The 21,018-nt window shown below is 38.7% G+C and overlaps 1 pseudogene; it reads left to right on the forward strand.

The window, feature by feature from the left end:
* The window catches only part of LOC131230479 (uncharacterized), a 30,829-nt pseudogene extending 14,112 nt beyond the window's left edge, over nucleotides 1–16,717 (forward strand).
* The last annotated feature ends 4,301 nt before the right edge of the window (nucleotides 16,718–21,018 follow it).

Here is a 21,018-nt window from a genome sequence, read left to right on the forward strand (position 1 = left end):
ACTCGTAGGTTTGTAGAGAACCAACTAGTTCTTCTACCATCATATTATCCGTATCACGAAGTTCCTGAATCGCGGTTACTTTAGAATTGAACCGTTCAGGAAGTGAGCGTAATATTTTTGCACACACTTTACTTTCTGGGATTTTATCGCCAAGACCCCACATTGAGTTTACAATGTCATTCAATCTAGTGGAAAAGTCCATAAACATTTCATTTTCCTCCATATGAATTTCTTCAAATCTGGTTGTGAGGAGTTGGACTTTAGATTTTTGACAATTATAGTACCCTCGTGTGTCATTTCTAATATATCCCAAGCTTGCTTTGCAGTATCACAAGAAATGATTCTTTTGAACTCATCCGGTGATAGTGCGTAAGTAATTACATTTAGTGCTTTAGCATTTGCACTACTCTCACTTTTCTCAAGAGTGGTCCATTGGTAATATGGTGTGGCTTTCATAGACTTTGAACCATCAACCCCAGAACTTCCATGATAGGAAGATTCCATTCATCACCGTGGCTTGCCACACATTTTCATCCATTGATTTGAGGAAGATCCTCATTCGGCTTTCCAATAGGCATAGTTGGAGCCATCAAAGGGTGGAGGCCTTGTGATCGAAAGGCTATCAAAATTTGACATCTTAAATAGCTTAAATCGTTAGCTCAGAATTAAATCCAAGAATTAAAAAGAGCTATTAGGTTCGATACCACTTGAAAAGGCCAAGCTATATGTCCTAGAGGGGGTGAATAGGACAATGCCAAATAAAAAAAATAACATCTGAATTAAAAAGAATATGGTAGCCAAAATAAATTACAATGCAAGAAAGTAAAATAACCTCAAAATTCAGATCTTGAGAGGTTGATACAAATGTTATTCTAAGGACAACCTTACACCAAAAACCAGAGTTTATGGTAGGACAACCTTATTTCTAGAAAAATCTTTGTATCAAATCTCAAATCGAAGAGGAATACAGAAACAAATACAAACTGAATTGAAATAAATTGAATCACAAATGTATTGTTCTAGGGACAGCCATACACCATAAAAATGGCAGGGCAACCTTGCTAGAACAACTTTCAAAACAAATTAAATATCAAGTTGATAAAGGAATAACAGAAAATAAATTCTAAACTATTACAACATTCTCACAATGCTTGAATTAAATGATTAAAGATCAGAAGAATAAATCATTCAACCACAACACAAGGGATTATAGTGGTTCGCTTGTGTGTTCACCAACTGTTAAACAACAGCCACACAGAATGCTACTCCACTCCTAATATCCTCACACAGGGATATTAGCGTTCACTAACAAAATAGGTTTTCCTGGTTCACCCAAAACCTTTACAATTGTATCTTTGTATGTGGGCTTACACAATTAAAAACCCCACTTCGAGTTTTCTGGCTCTCCTCGGATAACCAATACAACAAGATTTTTCCGGCAAATCTTGAAAGAAACCAAAATAAAAAGGAATTTACAATTAAATATAAAATACCGATTATCTCCTTCGTTGTAGCACCCGGTAGAACTAAGTCGAGTAGATGATTGAATGTCCAAGTTCAATGTCCAGTACTCAATTACAATGGTTCTAATTCTAATAGATTTTAAATTAAACCAAATAGGGCTTGCCTTAATTGATTTTGATTCCAAAGAAAGGGAATAATAATTCCTCTTATCAAATTAGATTGGAATAGCAGAAACAAAATCAATTAAATAAAGCTAAGGAAAGAGAATATTAAATAAGCACACTTAGCTTAGATGGAGCACAGAATTATCTCTCAGAAGTTCGACGAAGATTGGCTTGAATGGATTAATTAATTCGATGATTTCTTCTGAGATTCGTGCACTATTTATAGGTGAGCAGATCGTGTCTTCGACTGGTCTAGGGAGCTCTTCGACTAGTCGAAGCAATAACAGATATTTGAAAGATCCGGCGGGATAAGCTCTGACCGTTCTATGACTGGTCGTAGGTTTCCTTCGACTGGTCGAAGAACCTATAACACATCGCTGGATTTCGAGTCGAAGATTTTCGACTGGTCGTAGATGCAGTCGACACTATTCCTACGACTGGTCGAACAGATTCCTGGACTAGTCGAAGCCTAACAGATTTCATCCGAAATTTGTAACAAACTCACGACTGATCGAGGAATTTCTTAGACTGGTCGAAGCAACTCTAGGACTAGTCGAAGAAGGCCTAGGACTAGTCGAAGAACAGACCAAACTCATGTAAAATAAACATTCGACTTATGTATCCAAAATGACCTACTTCTAAGGTCAACCTATGGTCAGTCAAACCTCAATCATGAAGTATGGACATTGAAACATTAGGAACAAGTGACCTTGAAGTATGAGCCTTGAAGTCTTGATGTAGTTGAAATCTTGATGTAGCTCAATCTTGAAAGAGTCTTGAGTTCTTTACAAACTGCCTTGTACTCTTCTTGAAGTCTTGCAGCTTGAGTCTTGTCTTGTGAGCAGTTCTTGCATTCAAGATTGATCCTTGTACTTGTGAGCTTTGCTTGTTGTGAGCTTTGGCTTGTTTATGAATGTTGAGCTTTGCTTGTTATGAGCTTTAGCTTGTTTATGAATGTTGATCCTTGAGAGACAGTTGGGTCTCCATCTGTATCTAAGACAGAGTCTGCTTAGTGTGTACAACACTGTCCCGTAATGTGGGAGTGAGTGATCAACTCAGTGGAACAATAAAGCAAAGGTTAACATGTTATCAATTCAGTTAAGTAGTAATGATAAAGCAAACATATCAGACATTCCTAGATACTCTTATTAATGTAAGGATGAAATGTAAGCATGATGCATACCCTCGCCTACACTCCCTCATGCGACACCATCTTACGGTCGTGACATGCTTTCTTCCCTCTGTACTCTTCAACCCGGGGCACATGCAGTGTGATGTAATGAGCCTGATTACCAAGTTATTATTAGTCTCATTCATACAGTAGGATTGAGAATCTAAGGTACCTCCCTTATATCAATTCCTAAACAATGATCCATTCTAGGGTCGTCAATCCTAGTAAATCTCATACGATGTTACGGTTCTAGGTCGCTGCAAAGGGCTCATCACCTTATCAGTGCAGGCCTAGTGTACTCTTGTTACCACGTAAGGGCTCGTCGCCTCTATGCAGTCTTAGTGTATGCTCGAGGTCACTACAAAGGGCTCGTCACCTTATCGGTGTAGGCCGACAGCTCGAATACAATGTCTCATACCACCATATTCGGCTCACAAGTCTGGGTTGCTCACTGGTCACTACAGGGAGGCTTGTCACCCCAGCGTAGGCCGACAGCTTGACCACGGTGTCCCATACCACCATGCCCGGCTAATGAGTCTTAGAGATCGAGGTACCAAGGTTAACGGGGTTTTCACTGGTGAGTTTGATACCTTAGGTTTAAGCAATAGTGTCCGTACATGGTGAACATACATCAGGTCAATCGGGTTACTTGACGAGCTCGATTAGTACGAGCGCACATTAAGTTGATCGACATGAAGTAGCGAAACAAGTACGAGCGCACTCCATGTGGCCTAACCACTGCCAACATCCCAAGTACGGCTCGGATTCATTGATCACGTCCTATGTGGCGAAACAACATCAAACACCTATTCAAAGCCTGTTACCGATTGCCTGGACTATTTCATAGTCTTAAACACATTTAATTATAACAGTTAATCATACAAGCTAATTAGAACAGTAATGAATCAACAATTACAATCATACTAGCATATGAGCATTTGATAGATTTCAACTTAAACATGAATTCACACATATGTAGTTTCTAAGTAAAACAGACAAAGAATGTAAGTTACATGGAGGAAATCATACACATCATTAAGGTAGTTGAGAATCTCTTCTCAACGCCCATATAAAGTACAATTTACTACATGCCTGAGCATTCAGACATTTCTACAAACACTTAGACTACATGTCCCAACCTACATGATGTATGTTGGTTATAGCATGTATTAAGGCAAATCCTTTTGCCAAGGAGTTGTTACACATACAACTAGCATAAACACACGACAATTAATCATGGCAAACACACGTTCAAATTCCATACGTATATGACCCGTTCTACAAATACATGGAATTCACTAGACTCTATATAGTTCATATATCTAAAATGCGAAACAAACGACGCATTTAGCATGTGAAATAGCACCCACGTCAGTAATAAATCATTAATCGACATTAAAGCCTTAAAAACCATAACCTATACGTTATAGTCCACACCTTTCGCTGGTAGACTCGTAATGAACTCAGTTTTAAAGCTAAGTCTTTGTCTACGGCAGATTGGCAACCTATAGCATAAATTAGGTTAGCTATTTCATAACTTACACTGTCTGAAACCCTAAAATAGATTAGGGTTAGGTTTTTTTACTTAAGAATGAGAGTGGTATCGCCCGTATAGTGACACAGGAGTGGTGGCTAAGCACGTGGAGTATTAGGAAAAGATCCCAACATTTATCTCTCACTCTCTCTCTCTCTTCCTCACTTTCTTCTTCTCTTTTCTCTCTTCTTTCCCTTAGGGTTTGCAAAATTCATATGGCATATGAGAGGAAGTGTTTAAGGTCCTTATATAGGCCCAGGTTTGATGGGAATGGCCCCAGGGGTATACTTAGGTTATATCCAAATACGGACTGTTCCGGTCTAACGGAGCACTTCTGGTAGCCCCTTTTCCACGTGCGGTCGGACTTAAGCTCCCTGACCATGGATCTAGGTCAGGCTGAGTTTTCATTCCGATCGAATTTACAGATCAGCCGTGGCAGACCAGTTTCAGTTCAACGGTCACGGTCACTCGATCAGGGTCACAAGTACACCTCATGTATGGGACATTTCTCCTGATTCGAGGGTGTATTTGGGTCAAATTCTGATGGTTTGAATCCTTATATTTGGCCCGCAAGCGACACGACTCAGATTACTTAAATTCGAATTTTTATTTCTAAATATTTTCATGTTTCTCACACTCTTCGCTCCGGGCTCAAGTTGTGTATTTTTAGACACAATTAAGACTTGATTTCCGAGGAGGTTGTCAAGTCCAGTATTGCAGTCATAACTGTATAGTTTTACGGTTATCGGACTTTCGACGTGCGGTCCAGGTCCGATATAAAGTTTCAAGGTGCTCCCGAGAGCAACTGGGTTTTGAGATGGATCTTAAGTTTCAAGATAATGTAGCGTTAATGATTCTACACATTTTGAGTCTTGCAATTCATATTTAAAGTAGTTCGAGCTAATTCTATTAATTTTTCAGTTTAGCACTTAACTAAATCGTGCCCTAATTACGATAGAATAAGGTCCTAGGGCAGTTCTACACCCCTTTCTGGCACTTTTAGTGGGGCGATGTCCTCCCCCCCCCCCCCCGGGGGTGCCGGATACATGCGGGACCCACCTCGGGTCCCCCCGAATTGTGTCGTTTGGGCCCCCGAGTCCATCGAGGCATTATCGGGTCTCATTTGTAAACTAAAATGAGTTATTTGACGTGCAATATATGATTTTGGGGTAGGAGAAGCTAATATATCTAAATAATCTATTTATTTCATAATATTCCAAAAGATTAATAGTCAAAAGCCCATTTTATTTACGTATTTACCATTTACAGTAAGTTTTAGTTTAAGTATTGTTCTTCATCATTTAAACTTTTTGAAAAATAAGGTGGTGAAAGGTGAGATTTTTGAAGGAAATGGGAGATTTTGAAGGAAATAGGTTGAAAGTGGATTTGAGACTTTGGGATTGAGTTTTTAAGAAGTAATTAAGGTGTTAGGATTGATCCATTGCCTAAGTACGTCTAACTCCAAGTTAGCAAAAATCCGGGGTGTTACAGCTTGAGAGAGAAGTGTTTAAGAAAGAGCTCGAGGGGAAGTTTGAGAGTTAGAGGAGTCTAGGAGTTAGGACAATCCAAGCCATTCAATCACCAATCCAACCCAATTCGACCGTTCAACGTCATTGTAAGTGCAATAGAGGACGTACTCTCCATTTTTTCCCACTACGCCAAAACAACAAAAAAATGAGACAAAAATGCTTGGTCTTATGACGAACCTCGTCCGTTGAAAAAAATCTTAGTTTAACACCATCAAGAAATTTTACTACGAACCATCGTAAAAGAAAGAAGAAGTTTGCTGCTAATACATGATCCCGCCCAATTGAAATGAGAGGGATTTTTACGACAGACCAAAATTCATTGTAAATTATTATTTTGCAATGGATACAATTCGTCGTAAATTGTAAAATTTGTCTTTTTTCCGACGGATCATATCCATAAAAAAATTCCACCCAACTTCCCGCATTTTAACATTTACTAACGAATCACGGTCCATTGCAAATTGTGCCCAATTTCCTCAATCCTCTGAAATTGCAGCTTTACCGTTACAAGAAAAAGTTAAAAGTATGTCTAATGTCTTAGAGGGGGTGAATAGGAATTTTTAAATTTTATTTAAACTAATGACATGCACTTACTTCTAAGTTCACAAGTAAAGCATGTTAAATGATAAGAAGTGCATAATCATGGTCTAATCAGCAAAATACATCATTCATGCATTTTGACAAACATGTTTGGTGCATAAATTAAACATAATGTGGAGTTCATCCAAACATCACAAATAAGGAATTAAAATATTCATCACAATGCACACGATGTATAGTGGTTCGACTATATGTCAACTCCACTCCCAATTGACCCACTCTCTCCTAGAGTGTGCTAAATTTTACTATTCAGATGGTTTTAAATGAGGTTCACCATAAACCTTCACAATCTATACAAGGTTACCATTTTCCATTCGTCGATGGCCTACACAAGGTCTTATCAAGTCCTATACAAGAACTTGAGATGTCCTACACAAGGACAACAAAACATACTCTCCCGTTGGAGGCCTACGCGAGGACTTGTCAACTTTGGGAATTCAAACTCTAAAACCCAATTCGACATAAGGAATGGTTTTCAGGCACAAATGGACTCTTAGTACTTATCTAAAAGTGAGTGAGCCCCCTTAAGCACATTGATGAAGATCTTTTTGATTGATGAATATTCTTCAGCTCCCTTTACCGCAACCGTATGAAGATGCTTCGATGTAGATGCCGAAGTTGATGGTTAAGGGTTTGGTAAATCATAACTAGGTATTGATGTGTCTTTAAGAACTACAAAGGATCCCCATAGCTAAGCATTCAATGCTTGCTAGTATATAGATTTACCAATAAAAGTGGTTGTTAGAGCATTAATGAATGCTGGAGTTCATTGTTCAATCCAAGCTTTGAATATTCCAATGATTGCCTTTAAGACAAGGATTGAATGATGAATTCCATAACGAAAGAGGGCTTGAGAAGATGGGTATTAACTCTAGGTATTAACTCTCTCAAAGCTCTCTCAATAACTCACCAAATTGTCAAGTAATTCTTTACTTATCTTTGAACATTTTTCAAAATGGTTCATTCCACTTTAATGTATGTATTCTACTCAAATCTTATGTTTTAATCATCAAAATAGACCCTCCCACTTTGGTGGGACTTCTTCTTCTTCTTCTTCTTCTTCTTCTTCTCTCTCTCTCTCTCTCTCTCTCTCTCTCTCTCTCTCTCTCTCTCTCTCTCTCTCTCTCTCATTAGCATTGAAATGAATTCAATTTAGAAATGAAAATGAATGATTCTTATTTAAGTGAATTATGAAATCTATGGTTGGAGCATAGGGATTTCATATTAGTTTCTTGAGATGGGTATACCTCAAACCAAAAATTTACCTAGTTGTTATGGTTGTCAATCACTTGACAATGTAAGATCTTAAGAAATTAATTTATTACGCCCATTATCGTAATATTTAAAATTCAGATTTAAAATTCTTTAGCATGTCATAATCCCTTGTTCACTGGACATGAAATTCTATATGTTTGCTTGGTCTCGTGGTCTAATACAATGACTAAGAAAATACTAGACTCCGGTTAAATTTTCAGTTATTTGGGTTTCTCTTGGTGGTTGTATCTTCCAATCATACGATTTGTGATATGATTTCAGAAAAGATATCAATTTGAGATTTCCAGAAAACATGGGACATTCGGATCTATGTGTGGATCGACATTGTTGAGACTAAGGAGCAGATCAAGCATATGACATGGGAAAAGGAAAGAATTTATGAAGATATGAAAAGAGAAGAAGACTTGTTAAGCAATGCGAAAAGCAGTTTTGACTATAAAAAGCAAGATTAAAGTTTCTTGGCAGGAGTTCATCGTACGTGACTCAATTACTGCAACTAACGTATCTCTGTTAATCACAGTCATTACATTTTGCTTATGCAATTTGTCCGCACACCCTGATGCTTCCTTGACCCACCAAGTTGCCTTTTAGTCAGTTTATTTATTTATTTTTTAAATCTATAAATTAAAAATTGTGCCATGAACCACTACCTATCATTGATTTTTGGATTTATTAAATGGGCAGAACTAAGCACAAGCTGCATGAGATGGAAAAGTCTCAAACTGAGTCGTGGGTGAGATTGGATTCTTTCTAACCCAAAGTTTAGGGTGAGTAATGTGGGAGCATTTTCACACCGGGCTCGAGTGAGGTGGCCCGTGGGACGCAGGGGCACATTCGGGGTGAGTGGCCCGTAGAACCCATGGATTTGGGGCCCGTTTGAGGCGGGTGGCTTGTGTTAGGCGGAACCCATGGATTTGGGGCCCACGAGGGGGCGGAATCCATTGGGCCTCACGAGGAGGGTTCGGCCGCGGACCTAACCCATGGACTTCGGGCCTGGGCTATGAGATAAAGGGATTAATTCGCCATGCTCTAACAGTTCAAGTTTTTAGAGCAAGTGGTTAATTGTCCTGCATCAGTGAGCTTCAAATACTGTCCATTGGTTCCTACAACAATTTCTTCATATGGAAATGCCTACATGTGAGTTGCAATTCTGTAGGTGGAGAAATACAAGTCTCGTTTCACAGACCTTAAAATGTTGTGAATGAATTATAATGATGTGGCTGAGCATGCATGAATTATAGAATCAGGTACATGAATCTACAATTCTATGGGCTTGTTTGGTCGGATAGGATTGTATTTTTCCCTTACAATATCATTAAAAAAACTCTTACAATAACAATGGGACCTGTAACGTCTTGGAAAAATCCGTACAAAGACTTGAGTACCACCTCAGGCAAAAATCACATAGGACCAAATCCTTTAGAAATTAGGCGAGAATTGACTAGCGCTAAACTAAAGTACTTGTGAAATTAGCACTAATCACTTTAAATCTGACCTGCAAGACCTAAAACATGCAGAATCATTAACGCTACATTACTCTGAAATCTAGAATCCATCCCTAAACCCAGTTGCTCTCGGGAGCACATCGAAACTTCGTATCGGACCTGAACCGCACGTCGAAAGTCTGATGATCGCAAAACTATACAGTTATGACCGCATTACTGGACTTGACAACCCCCTCGGAAATCAAGTCTTAATTGTGTCTAGAAATGCACAACTTGAGCTTGGAGCAAAGTGTGTGAGAAACGTGAATATCTTTAGAAATGAAATCCGAATGTAAGTAATCTGAGTCATGTTGCTTGTGGGCCAAATATAAGGATTCAGACCGTCAGAATCTGACCCAAATACACCGTCGGATCAGGGGAAATGTCCCATACATGGCCATGTACTTGTGGCCCTGATCGAGTGACCGTGACCGTTGAACTGAAACTGGTCCGCCACGGCTGATCTGTAAACTCGATTGGAATGAAAACTCAGCCTGACCTAGATCCAATTTCAGGGAGCTTAAGTCCGACCACACGCAGAAAAGGGGCCACCAGAAGTGCTCCGTTGGGCTGAAACAGATGCCCTTTGGATATAACCTAAGTATACCATGGCCCTGGGGCCATTCCCATCAGTTTTGGGCCTATATAAGGGCCTTTAACTCTCTCTCTCTCTCTCATATTCCATACGAATTCTAAAACCCTAAGAAAGAGAGTAGAGGAAAGGGAAAGGAAAGAGAGAGAAAGTGAGAGAGTGAGTTGGAGATTCCTCCTGGGATTCGATCCCATTGCTCCTCGGGCTTAACTACCGCTTCTACATCACTATTTCGGCGATTTTGACTCCATACTTGGGTAAGAAAACTTAACCCTAACTTGTCTTAGGATTTTTGACTAGCGTAATAGATGAATTAGCTAACCTATTCCCTGTTATAGGTTATTGTGGTGCTGTAAACAAAGACTTAGCTTTTAAAACTGAGTTTGTTACGAGTCTACCGGCGAAAGGTGCAGACTATAAATGTATAAGTTATGGTTTTCAAGGCTTTCAATGTCGGTTAATGGTTTATTACTGATGTGGGTGCTATTTCACATGCCAAATGCGATGTTTGTTTCACGTTTTAGATATATATGAACTATATTGAGTTTAGTGTATTCCATGTATTTGTAGAAAGGATCGTATACGTATGAAATTTGAAAGTGTGTTTGCCATGATTAATTGTCGTGTGTTTATACTAGTTGTATGTGTAACAACTCCTTGGCGAAAGGATTTGCCCCAGTATATGTTATGGCCAACATACGTTGTGTATGTTAAAAAGGTGTAGTCTAAGTGTTCGTAAAAATGTCTGAATGAGCAAGTACTTGGCATCAGGTACTTTATATGAGTGTTGAGATAAGATTCTCAACTACCTTAACTATGTATATGATTTCCTCCATGCAACTTATATTATATGGTCTGTTTTACTTATGAAATGTGCATGTGTGAAATCCTGTGTATGTTGTACTTCATAACATGCTCAAATAGTTATAGGATTGGAATTATGTGTTTATTACTGCTTTGACTATTTCATACGAATACTTGTTGGAATTGGATATGTTTGGGACTACGATATAGTCCAAGCAATCGGTAACAGGCCCTGATTTGGTAGCTGAGGTTGTTTTCGCCCCACAGGACGTGTTCAATGAGTCCGAGCCATACTTCGGTTGTCGACAGTGGTTAGGCCACACGGAGTGCTCATACACTCCATGTCGGTCAATTCGATGTGCGCTCGTACCGGTCGAGCTCGTCAAGTAACCCGATTGACCCGATGTATGTTCACCATGTATGAACACTACTGCTTGAATCTAAGGTACTAAACTCACCAGTGAAAATCCTTTTAACCTCGGTACCTCGATCCGCTAAGACTCATGAACCGGGCATGATGGTATGGGACAATGTGGTCGAGTTGTTAGCCTACGCTGGGGTGACGAGCCTCCTCGTAGTGTCCAGTGAGCAACACAGCCTCGTGAGCTGAATACGGTGGTATGGGACACTGTATTCGAGCTGTCGGCCTACACTGATAAGGTGATGAGCCCTTTATAGTGACCTCGAGCGTACGCTAAGACTGCGTAGAGGTGACGAGCCTTTCCGTAGCAACAAGAGTACAAACTAGGCCTACACTAATAAGGTGATGAGCCCTTTGTAGCGACCTAGAACCGTAACATCGTATGAGATTTACTAGGATTGACGACCCTAGAATGGATCATCGTTTGGGAATTGATATAAGGGAGGTACCTTAGCTTCTCAATCCTCCTGTATGAAAAGAACTAATAAGAACTTGGTAATCACGTTCATGCATTACACTGCATGTGCCGTTTGGTGTTGGGTAGAGCACTGAGGAAGTGACTGACATGCGCGACCGTTAGATGAAGATCGCAGAGGGAGTGCAAGCGAGGGCATGCATCATTTATACATACCATTCTTGCATTAATCAGAGTACTTAGGGATGTTTGATTGTATTGTTTTATTATTACTGCTTGACTGAATTGAGAACATGTTAACCTTTGCTTTATTGTTCCACTGAGTTGATCACTCACTCTCACGTTACGGGACGGTGTTTTAAACACCAACCAGACTCTGTCTTAGTTGCAGATGGAGACCCGACTGATGAGGCAGAAACGGACTTCGCAGACGATGAGGATGCTTTTTCATATATGCAGTATTCAGGCAGGTTTATATAAACCGCTCTGATTGGCGGGGCTTCAAGGTCATACTTGTGGACTATCACATTTTTTAAAAAATTTGTATTTTGAAACAATACTTGTGATTATTGACCTAGCAATGCATACATACTTTGGGGACCTATACTGGTTTATAAAGTTATACATATTCGTTTCAGTCTTCCGTTTGCATACGACAATTGTCCCTGGATTATGTTTTGCTGTTTTGTCTTAATCTCATTCATATTTTATGCACTAACATAGACAACATACAACCATCATTAAATATGTTGCATAAGTGATGTGTTGGAACTCGGGAGTTGGGTTTCTACTCGACCCTCGATTTTTAGGGCGTTACAGGACCTGTGAGCGATTGCTCAGTTATAGCACGCTGTCTAGCTGGTTCTCAGCCATAGCATGGTTTGGCTGGTTAACTGGTTTTATTTGTGTTAATTTAGGTTTCATCTACAATTGGGTTTTTTACTGCAAAATACCTCAAGGAATTGTCTTGACCAAATAGTGCTTCCAGTAACCCATATTCTTTTCAGAGGAGAAATTATATTGTGCCCACCCTTTTAAAAAAAAAAAAAAAAAATTTACAACAAAATGGAAAATCAGAAAGATTTTTAATCCATGTTGATATTTCTTTTCCTTTCATCTAGGTCAGGTCTGTGTGACCTTATCAATAGGTTAGATGGTCTATCAATACTAAGGTGGATGCTAAGAAGATTTTAATGGTAGGCATTCAATGACCATTGTTTCTTGTGGTGTGGTCCACCTGAAATTTGTATATGCTTTGTTTTTTAGACCATACTTTAAATTAACTAGAAAAAAAAGATGGACAATGTGGATAAACAATGAATACATCGAGATGTACTCTACGAACAGGGTCTCACCCGCATCCAAGGTGGAGACTACCAGACACAAGTGGCGCACCATTCCATCATTTATGCCAACACATGTTAGGATGTGGGTCAAAAAATCAAGCCTATCCAGGGTCACACTACAAGGAACAGTGGAGATGGGAAGCCAACAGTGGAACCTTCAAAGGGCCCACCATGATGCTTATGTTTTGATGTGGATTGCATCATATATTTTTTCCTGTCTCCAGCAATAAGGGTAGAAGTTTTGAACAAAGCGACTGCACAACTGTACAACTACCCATTGGTAACTTTGGTATTCTTTTGAACCATAACTAAAATTTCATTAAAGTTCCATAAGGAGAAGATATGGGCTTATAAGGTAGAACTATCAACAAAAAATTGCCTAGGGTAGAATTAGCAAAGATTTCTCATTGGTTTTCATTTTAGATTTGCATGCTTGATGGAATACTAGACGTTGCTTCTTGAAATGCTGGATTGAGTGTATTGCTTTTGGAATTTTCATTTGTAATTTTGTTCATCATTTAATTTACTCACTTTTTCTTGCATTCTTTGGCTGAAAACAAAGCAATGAAGTATAGCATTATGTTTTGGACTTAGAGCATTTCGTAGTCGCTAACATGTAAGAAGAAAGAAATTCACTGACATTTTATTTTTAACTTTTCTATTTTGGTGTATGCTTGTGTAACTTGATGCAGTTATCTGTTTAAAGAAGGCCAAGTAATATCGATTAGATAGGAAGAAGATATTGCCAACATTGCTAAAAGTATTGTTGACGAGCAAAGCCCAAAGCAGTAAGAACTTTCTTTACATTACATGCTGTAATTATCGACTCTCAAGAAGACCTTGTAAAATTAATGTCTGTTGATTGGGAGCTTACACTTTAAGACAGATCATGATACCTTGTATAGCGAATATTATTTTAAAATGGAACTGTGTGAAATGTGATGGCTACTCGAACTAGGATTCCGAATCCAAGTTCTCCATGAGTGCTAATGTGGCATGCGAGTGAGATATGGTTCATCTGGTGGTCCTCACCCAACATGTACAGTCATAAGATGGGCTAAATGCGCATGAGAAAAAATGGATAGTAAAAATTGAGCATCTTGCCATATTTGACATAATTGCATGACATACCTCATGGCTGGATAGCCCGATTTTTCGGCATGCCACTTGCATTGTAGGCTGATCAGAGAATAGGTTTCAGAATCCTACTCTTGTGAGTAGCCATAGAAGGGCTTGATAAACTATTTGTCTACAGCGGCTAGCATGTTTTAGGTTGGATTCTTCACTCTGTCATACCAAACTAGGAAAAAAGAATACTGTGTCACACTCTTGTGGATGCTGATTGTATGTTTTTCTTCCTTCATTTTCAACCCAAATGATTAATCATGAAATCTCATGATATTTGTTGCAACAAAATACAGCCGGTGAATGACCATTCTGGTTTTTGTTCTCGAAATTCATTGCATACTAGGGCTGACTTGGTCTCTATTTATGGCATCCAACCCTCCAACCACTACACCAAAAAGGCCGTTTAGGAACAGATAAGTCTTTGGTTCTGAAACGGCTTAAAGCCGTATCAAATCTTGGACTATTTTATTCCGTTCTAAAACCAAGTACAAATCCCTAATTTCAGCCCTAATCCCCAAACTCCCTACCCTTCCGGCCCTCTCGTGCGATCTCTCCCTCTCTCCCGCTCCCCATTCCTGACCCTCCCTCTCAATCTCTCTCCCTCTCAATCTCTCTCCCCATCTGTCTTCCTCCGTCACGATCTCTCTCCCCATCTCTATTTCTCTCTCACTCCCTCTCTCCCTCTCCCTCTCCCTCTCCCTTCAACAGAAACAGCTGGAGTTTGGATCGGATTTCGCAGGTGTGGAGTGGCTGGAGTTCGGATCTGGTCCGTGCGCTTAGGGATTGCATCTAGTCCATCCATAAGGTTTGAATCCTCATTTCCATGATTTTCCTTGCTCAGTTTCTGTTTTTCCCCCAAATTTCTATAGATTTTGGTTTTGATCGTTTTGCATATTCCAGACTGTTAATCTGATGTGGCCATGAATGGGGTTTTTTCATGCATGTCCCTAATAAGATTGTTTTCCCCCAAATTTCCATTGTTATTATTATTATTATTTATTTATTTATTTAAAATATGGGTTTTACTGATTTTCAATGGTTGGCAGTTGAGTGTAGCCTATTGTAGTGAGATCTCCCTAACAAGATTGTTTGGGTGTTTGGGGTGCGTTTGGTGGAAGATATCATAAATATTATGCATTCTGGTTTGACTAGAAACACATACGACTGTGCGTTGGATCCAATTTTCCACCAAACAAAACCTAAATGGATGACCATTTGAGACAAGTTTTTAGCCAGTTTGGGGAATTGATACATGTTAAAATTCCTTTGGGAAAATGTTGTGGGTTTGTTCAATTTGCTAACAGAGCTTGTGCAGAGGAGGCTTTACTGATGTTGAATAGAACTCAGCTAGGAGGGCAAATATCCGTCTTTCTTGGGGCTGTAGTCCAAACAAACAGCCACAGCCAGATCCAAACCAGTGGAATGGTGGTGGTGCTGCTGCTACTGGGGGTTATTATGTTTATGGGCAGGGCTATGAAGTGTATGGATATGCACCACCTGTGCAAGATCCTAATATGTATGCTTATGGAGCTTATCCTGGGTATGGGAACCATCAGCAACAATAGTGATCTTCGCTGGTGATCAGAGAGACGTGGGAGAGAGAGAGAGAGGAGCAGAGCATTGGTTTGCTTATGTTTGTTTTGGGGGAGAGTATTTTCTTCAAAGCATAAGATGTACCTCGTATTTCTGTGTTAACCCTTTATGAAGTCGTTAGCATGTCATGTTTTACTTATTTTTACTGAAAGCTACATGCTGAAAGTGGAGGTTTTTTTAAAAAGCTAGCGTTTTGTGAACATAGTGTAGCCGTTGGTTTAGTTTCCATTCTATGTACACTCATTAATTACATGCTTATTAGCTTCCTAATATTCTCATTGCTTGTATTGTAAAAGCTTAATACAAGTGCCTGAGTGGATTTCGAAGTTCAGGTTCTATTTTCACTAGATATGGCATGGATAAGGCACTGGTATAACATGGAAGCAGCTTGTGTACCAAAGTAGCCCAAGGGTTGAAATAAAATTAGAAGCAAAAAGTACTATATTTGATGGTCAATTCCCCATCTCTCTAGGTGCTTCAGTCGATCTCCAATCAATCCCCACACCTGGAAGAGTAAAAGGGGAACAGAAATGAAGGATAAATGTGGAATTCCCCCATGCAAACCAAATGGAGTCACACCAAAGGGGTTCTAGTGGCATTGTGCTGCTATGTTTTCAAATCCCATCGCTGGAAACAAGAATGAACTAAACCAAAAATCTCAGTCAATCAATAATCAATGTGTCATGATGTTTCATAAGTCCAGCTCTGTGCCATATAGGCTACAAAATCTTCTAAAACACTCTAGAAAGTAACTTGTAGATGTTTCTTTCTTACTTGCACCTCAGTGGTCCCCACATGCTTATCTAGTCCTGCTCCAACTGCTTTTAAAAGAGTATTCGAACTAGGAAGCTGAATGAAGACTTCCAATTAAAAAATTACTTCTCCAAATATACCAGAGCCATATGGGAAATTATATAAAACCATCTCTGTGTATGCAGTTCGATTTCTGTAAAAGCCTCGAAACCTGCATTTCAAGCAACCGTATGGCTGGATATTCTGTATGGTTGCCAAAAAAAAAAAAAAAAAAACCAAGTTTATATCATATTCCAAGTTTTTTAAAATATGATTTGATCCATAATATGTATGAGATTTCTAAAAACTATCGATCTCTATGTATCTTTTTGCAGCTTTTTGTGCTATTTCAGGGAATGCAAGCCTTTGTTCATTAAAGAAAATGCAGCATTGCATCTTATCTAAATGATTTTGTAGGAATTTTCTACCTGCCCCTCTTAGATCTCATGATTCTTTGCAGCGTCAGGTCATAAGATTGCTTCTTTTCTCCTACTCTTTTGCTACTTCAAGTGACTAAGTTGTCTGAGATCTATCATTAATCTGATGGGCATACCTGTGCCCTGTTTTAGGGATATAGACTGCTCCACAAGCACCTCTAATCCCAATTATTTGGGTTACTTTAGCACGGGAAAGTAAACGACAATTGATAGTTGTACTTTTATTGGAGTTTGATGAGCATATCTGTCATGCATGTGAAACATGGTTACAATGATTTGGACCTCTGATTCAATTATCAAGCAGATGCATGATCAGCTATAGCCTAAAAGCTATGGTGGTAGAATTATCTTAGTTATTATATTGGTGTGTTGCAAATGGATGATTGAGTAATGATTGATTTGGTGGACAAAAATACCCCCATTAGATGCTTAGGATCACATGATCTTCTTTTGTATTGGGGCACATTGGCAAGGGTGTTCATGGAATCTATGATTGTCTTATGATAGAAATGGTTTAGGTGCATCACATGGTGGTAAAAAAAGGATTTTTAAATTTATTTTTTTTTCAGTTGTAGGGGCCTTTTGGCAAAAATCCATTTTTTCTTTTGTTTTCTGGTGTTTTTAGAGAGTGTTTTCTTTTGTATGGTGAAAATGGGCTTATTGCACATTTCCTGTTACTAGTAGGGTTGTTTGGCAAAAATCTGATTTTTTTTTTTTCTTGCTAGTCTTCTACATTTGTAGGACACTGCATTTTCATGGTGGATCTCTACATTTTTTTTTTTCCAAACGCATTTGATTTTCTTCACTTGACTTCTTCAAAAGCAGAAATTTCCTTCATATACTACAAGCTCAAAATTTTTTATTTTTTATTTTTGGTTCTTCTTTCTGAAATGGCGGTGTCTAAGAGGAAAATGCAGTCGGTGGAAGCGGACAGCGGCGTTGAGAATCACATTTCTTTCTTTCCAGATGAGGTTTTAGAATGGGTTCTTGTTTTTGTGAAATCGCACAAGGATAGGAACTCTGTCTCTTTAGTCTGCAAGGACTGGTTTGGGAACTTCCGTGCGCTCTCTCTTGTGAGCTATGATGGTTTCAGCACTGATGGGCTTGCAGCCATTGCAACCCATTGAAGGTGATTTCCTTTCCTCTTCTTCTGTTTTTATGTATGAGTTTTGGAGCTCTTGTCATTATCTTTGGTAAAATGAGATCAATTTCAATCTGCTCTGATGTAAATGGTTTGGTTATGATATAGGAATATGGGTGGAGATGATCTTCTTCTTTTGTAGCTCTCTCTCTCTCTGTGACACGAAGGTGATTTCCTTTCCTCTTCTTTTGTTTTTATGTCTGAGTTTTGGAGCTCTTGTCATTATCTTTGGTAAAATGAGATCAATTTCAATCTGCTCTGATATAAATGGTTTGGTTATGATATAGGAATATGGGTGGAGATGATCATCTTGTTTTGTATCTCTCTCTCTCTCTCTCTCTCTCTCTCTCTCTCTCTCTCTCTCTCTCTCTCTCTCTCTGACACACACACAAGAAAGCACAAACATACAAAAATTATTTCTTATTTCATGAGCAGCTGTCAACCTTGATGTGGTTCAGTCATGCAGTTTAGTGTTGATGGCTTGCGATATTGGTATAAAGAGGATTGAGAATCCTCTTTTGAGGCACATCCATTAAGCAGAATATTTCAAAATCACTAGGGAATTGATTTGGGTTTGTTTTGGATTTTTGGGTTTTTAATTCCAATTGCATAATCTAATGCAATCATTCCGTTTAGTTTTTTTTTTTTTCATGATGATTGATTGCTTTTATTTGGCTGGATGTTGAAAAGGGAGCTGATGATCTACAACTGGCCGAATGTTGAAAAGGCCCCACTGGCACACTGATTAGCAAATGGACATCATCATATCTTCTTTTGTTCGCATTACTATAATCTGGACAGGTGTCGTGTTTGTGTTTGTGTGTGTTTGTTTACATTATTTAATATGAAGGTAGATGCTATTAGAATGTATACAATAAACATGGTGCCTTAATTGGCTTAATCAATGTGGTATTTTGCTGTCATTTACAGTTATGAGTTTCGTCTAAGGGTAACTCTGAGTCCCAGTGGAGATCTGATGTTGACATCCCGCATACGAAATACCAACACAGAGGGAAAGCCATTTTCTTTCACCTTGCATACCATATGAGTGGGCCAGTTTGATTATTTATTTATTTATTTATTTATTTATTTTGCATATGCTCTTCTTCCATATGATTGTTTGCTCCGTAACATGTGTTCCTTTTGGTGGCAATATTCTAATCTTTTCTTGTTAGCAGAGAACTCTGATGAACCAAGAAGTCTGAACTGTGCAGTCAGTCCAAACCTTCAAGCCAATATTAAATGAAAATGGTGATTTCATATCTAGGATAAAATCTGATTTGCATTTGTAATTTGTCAACAATCTCACAAGTTCTCATTTTATTGGAACCTGAACCAAGTGGAAGTTCCTAAGCATCCACTCTTTGGCATTTTTACAGACTATTGCTGTATTTTTTTTTCCTTAACCGTTTACTCCAGGGACGTTGATCGAAAGATCAGGAACCTCTCTATCAGAGGGCATCTTCCATCCACATTGAGATTCATTGGATTTATAGTGTGGATTATTGCTTGCCCCATTTGGACGGAATGAGTGCATCATCACAGTAACCGTTTATAATCTAATGCCATTTTCCGCATAATCTGTTATTTAATGTTATGAAATATTAATACATGTAACAACTAATTCTCTAAAATTGTTATAATTTTCTGCAATCCAGTTACCATATAAAGTTTGCTTTCACTGCTAATATCCTCACTTTGTTTCTCTTCATTGTTTTTCTCTCTGATTTTGCATTGCAGGTACTTGGCATTAAAACCTTTATGAAATGCTTTTTACCATTTAAAGATGCTCATCTGCACTGCACTCATGGATAGAAAACATATTGGAAATCCTAAAGACCACACTTTCTTTTGGAGAGATTACAAAGGATACAAAATCAAGGCATCTAGTCTACTATCACGACGAACATTTTCATCTCTTGGTGATTGCCATCCTTGCCTTCATTTTACATTTATAATTTGCATATGAATTATCTCTTGTTTCAAGTAGCTGGCAGTAGAATTATACCAGTAGAATCATCATTTTCAAACCATTGCATGGGAATCCATTTCCTAAAATTGTTGGCACAGGTGTTGGCACAGACTTTACTATTGATGCAGGCTTTTCTCATGTGCTTAAAATTGTATAATGTGCTACTACAACTTTATTGGCTTTTGCTCATAGTTGTATGGTTTTTTTTGGTGATGCTTAGTTTCTTGCCCAAGGTTAATGAAAGTAATCCTTGTGCTTTGTTACTGATGTAAAGTTGTAAGCACAGGGATTGAGGCGTGGAAGCTGGTTTTGACTGAAAGGTTTCGACTACTTGATCAATGGTGTGTTTTTGTAAAGGTACATTGGCTTCTACTCTTATGATCACTTCAATGTTTTTTTGGGCCATGTGTGACAAGTGGCCGCTAGGCGATTCTCAATATTTAATTCAATGAGAATAAAATTATAAGGCAAAGTGACTATCAAGTGCTGCAGTAAATCTGAATTTCACTATTTTTAGTTTTTTAACTTTGTATTTTGGTGTAGCATCCCAATGATAAATGGTTGTGGATGGAAGCGACAACTTGAGTCACTCCAGGCAAAGGGGTTTATATAGAGTCACCCCAAGCAAAGGGGTTTATATAGAGTCACACCACATTAAGTTGAAGCATTTCACTTCTAGTATTTCCGGTCATAGGAAATAGAGAATGCACTTGGCTTTTTTTCAGTAATCTTGCCATACGATGTCTACCAACTTGTGTTTGTGTGTTCTCACATGCAGCCAGTTGAACCATAGTATTATCATCCATGTGGTGCATAATTGCCTACTTATCATCTGTGCAAGTCCGTATGACCTCCAATCCATCCAATTGGTTTGCCCCACCATGAAGAACACCTGGTGCAAAAGTCCGAATTATCCACTCATCAAGCGGTCATACTTGTACATTGGACCAGTTTGGCGGTTGTCCATTGTTTTTTGTGGTCCACATGATGAGGGGATTGGTCTGATTTTTGCATCAGGTGTTCTTTGTGGTGGGGCCCAGCAATGAGTGCATCATCACAGTTTTTGCATTTATGTATTTCTATTTTGTTAATGAATTACTTTACTATGAATAATTGCACATCATTTTTAGGCTTTAACCAGAGATTTAATTTGTAC

The sequence above is a fragment of the Magnolia sinica genome, chromosome 17 (genome assembly GCF_029962835.1).
Source record: "Magnolia sinica isolate HGM2019 chromosome 17, MsV1, whole genome shotgun sequence".
NCBI lineage: Eukaryota > Viridiplantae > Streptophyta > Magnoliopsida > Magnoliales > Magnoliaceae > Magnolia > Magnolia sinica.